The sequence below is a fragment of the Rhinopithecus bieti genome, unplaced genomic scaffold, assembly GCF_001698545.2.
Source record: "Rhinopithecus bieti isolate Rb0 unplaced genomic scaffold, ASM169854v2 scaffold_70550, whole genome shotgun sequence".
Classification (NCBI taxonomy): Eukaryota; Metazoa; Chordata; class Mammalia; order Primates; family Cercopithecidae; genus Rhinopithecus; species Rhinopithecus bieti.
The window spans coordinates 234,313-237,822 of NW_016826791.1; the positions used below are offsets into that span (position 1 = coordinate 234,313).

At 54.3% G+C, this 3,510-nt stretch overlaps 1 long non-coding RNA gene across 1 annotated transcript; it reads left to right on the top strand.

Annotated features, from left to right (window-relative positions):
• The first annotated feature begins 289 nt into the window (after positions 1–289).
• On the top strand, positions 290–1,862 carry LOC108523123 (uncharacterized). The gene is made up of 3 exons (XR_001883701.1): positions 290–334; positions 536–1,160; positions 1,471–1,862. It is a non-coding gene; the product is annotated as an uncharacterized LOC108523123 (long non-coding RNA).
• Positions 1,863–3,510: the final 1,648 nt, after the last annotated feature.

The following is a 3,510-nucleotide window of genomic DNA, read 5'->3' on the forward strand; positions in this document are numbered from 1 at the left end:
TTTTTTTTTTTTTCTTTGTTTTGTTTGTTTGTTTGAGAGGGAGTCTCGCTCTGTCCCCTAGACTGGAGTGCAATGGCTCCATCTCGGCTCACTGCAACCTCCGCCTCCCAGGTGCAAGCAGTTCTCTTGCCTCAGCCTCCCGAGTAGCTGGGATTACAGATGTGCACCACCATACCCAGCTAATTTTTGTATTTTTAGTAGAGACGGGGTTTCACCATGTTGGCCAAGCTGGTCTCGAACTCCCGACCTCAGGTGATCCACCTGCCTCAGCCTTCCAAAGTGCTAGGATTACAGGCGTGAGCCACTGCGCCCGGCCTCAGCCCACTTCTTTCAGGTGGCTATGGTTTGGATATCACTTGTCCTCACTAAAATTCATGTTGAGATTCAAGCCCCAGTGTGGCAGGTGTTGGGATGTGGGGCCTGATAGGAGCTATGTGGTCATGGAGATGGATTCCTCATAGATTAATGCCTGCCTTCAGGGGTAAGTGAGTTCTCACCCTTGGGAATTTGGTTTTCTCTCCCTTGCTTCCTTCAGCACCACGTGATCTCTGTGTACACAGCAACATCCTTCTGCCCTCCCCCAAGAGCAGAAGCAGCCTCAGGGGTGAGGGAGGTCCTCAGCGAGTGCACCTGCCCAGTCCTGAACCTTCCAGCCATCAGAATCTGAGCCAAATCATCCTCTTCCTTCACAAAGACCCGGCCTCAGTTCTTCTGTCAGAGCAACAGAAAATGGACTCAGCATGGGTCAAATTGTGTCTCCCCACCCCCACAAAACAACTTAATATTAAAATCCTAACCCCCAGAATCTCAGAATGTGATCTTATTAGGAAATAAGGTCATTGCAGATATAATTAGTTCAGATGAGTTCATTCATGTGGGTCCTAATCCAGTAGGATGCGTGTCTTTATAAAAGTTTGGACAGAGACAGACACACAGAACGGACACCATGTGGAGGTGAAGGCAGAGACTGGGGTGATGCCTCTACAAGCCGAGGAAAACCAAAGCTGCCAGCACACCCTCAGAAGCCAGGTAGAGGCCGGGGACTCATCCTCCCTCGCAGCCTCAGGAGCAGCCAGCCCTGCCGACACCCTCGTCTCAGACTTCTGACCTCCAGCACTGGGAGACCATTAGTTTCTGTGACTTAAGCCACTAATTTTGAGGTACGTTGTTATGTCAGCCCTGGAGAACTAACCACTCCTCCCTCAGACCCAGGAGTCCAGGCCCAGCCCCTTCTTCCCTCAGACCCAGGAGTTAGGGACCCCAGCCCCTCCTCCCTCAGACCCAGGAGTCCAGGCCCCAGCCCCTCCTCCCTCAGACCCAGGAGTCCAGGCTCCTGGTTTCTCCTCCCTGAGGCCCAGGAGTCTAGGCCCCAGCCCCTCCTCCCTCAGATCCGGGAATCCAAGCCCAGCCCCTCCTCCCTCAGACCCAGAAAGTCCAGCTCTCACCTTCCCCCTGGTTTGGTTCATGCAGCACCCACCCTGTGGAAGGTGTCTCAGGATCACTTCAAGCACCACCAAGGACTCGCATGCGACCCTAATGCTGCCATTACCTTAACTCCAAGGCCGGAGTCTACACTACAGCCTCCCTAATAGAGGGAAAGGACTGGATTCCCACCCCTTGCTCCTTCCCTCTTCCCGCATCCAAACTACATCCCACAAATACACCAGTGAACCTGGTACCAAGGTGATGGCAGATAGGGTGAGACCAAGAGATCAGAGCTGCAAAGACAAACCCGGTCAGAGGGGAAAAGATGAGAAACAGAATCCAGGAGAAACCGAGAACAAGACATAGAGACAGCCTGGCACGGTGGCTCACGCCTGTAATCCCAACACTTTGGGAGGCCAAGGCAGGCAGATCATTGAGGTCATGAGTTCGAGATCAGCTTGGCCAACATGGTGTAACCCTGTCTCTACTAAAAATACAAAAATTACCCGGGCCTGGTGGCGGGCACCTGTAATTCCAGCTACTTGGGAGGCTGAGGCAGGAGAATCAGAGCCACGTTTCTGCAAGGTGGCCCACAGTGGTGGCCAGACACTATCCCAGGGCCAGGGGCTAGTGGGGCAGGGGACTCAGAAATGACCTGCTCATGCTTACACTGGAGGATTGCAGTAAGCCAAGATCGCACCACTGCACTCCAGCCTGGGTGACAGACTGAGATGGCCTCATAAAAAAAGGAAATAGAGACAAAAGCACAAGGCAGAAAGCCATAATAGAGACAGGAGGAGGTGACAGGGAGACACAGACAAGGAGAAAAAATGTGGAGGCAGGGAGGAACTCGAGAATTACCAGGTTCACTGGTGTATTTGTGGGATGTAGTTTGGATGCGGGAAGAGGGAAGGAGCAAGGGGTGGGAATCCAGTCCTTTCCCTCTATTAGGGAGGCTGTAGTGTAGAATTAGAATTAGAAATAGAATTAGACAGGGAGGAGGAGGCCGAGAGCAAGAGACTTAGGTGGGGAGACATGAGAACTCCAGATCAGATGGAGACCAAAACTGGGGCAGGGTGAGACGGGGAGCCAGAAGGACAGAAATGAGAGAGAGAGCGCCACACAGAGAGGTGCGTTAGGTAAAGGCAAGGGATGACAATGTCAGCAAGGTGGGGGGCACATGGAGAAACGGGTAAACTGAGGCAGCACCACGGTGGACAGGGAGGTAGACCCCGACCTTCAAGGAACAGGCAGTGCCGACCTGAGGCGGGCGGGATGTGATCATAATCCAGTGTGGGCATGAGCAGGTCATTTCTGAGTCCCTGTCCCACTAGCCCCTGGCCCTGGGATAGTGTCTGGCCACCACTGCGGGCCACCTTGCAGAAACGTGGCTCTGACCACAGCCTGCACCTTCCCCACCCAACCCCAGTGGATTCCTTATTTATTTATTTATTTTTTTTGAGATGGAGTCTCACTCTCACCCAGACTGGAGTGCAGTGACACGATTTCGGTTCACTGCAACCTCTGCCTCCTGGGTTCAAGCGATTCTCTTGCTTCATCCTTACGGATTCTTGAGCCTGCAGTGCTGCTGCTGTGTCAGCCGAGGTCGGGCGATGCGCACACTAGGCGCAGAGCAGGGATCTGGAGAAGCAGAGAAGCCAGGGCCTCGCCACTGTGCGGTAGTGTCCGCCTCTTTGAGCATCGATGTTCCATCCGCCATGCGGGCCCGGCCAGGGTCGCACTCGCTCCCCGCATCCTCCCCGCCTCACCTCCTGAAACACGCACAGGCCCCGTGTTCCTCCAAAAAGTTGTTTTTGTCTTTTTTAAATAATGTGAAAATGCCACGCGAAGGTTTGAACCAGAGACCCCTCCAGGGGCCGGGCTGGGGAGGGAAAGGGGAGACGCGAAATGGGGGGTCCAGGTCCCCGAAGCCTGCAGCCCCTGTCTGGAGCCAGGAGTAGGTGAGGAGGGACCTCCGCTGTGTCAAGGGGCTCCAGGCCCAAAAGAGTTCAGTTCAGTTCCGAGAAAGGCGGCTCTCTATGGAGGGGTGGGGGGATTCCTGCCTCATTTCGCACCGAGGGGTCA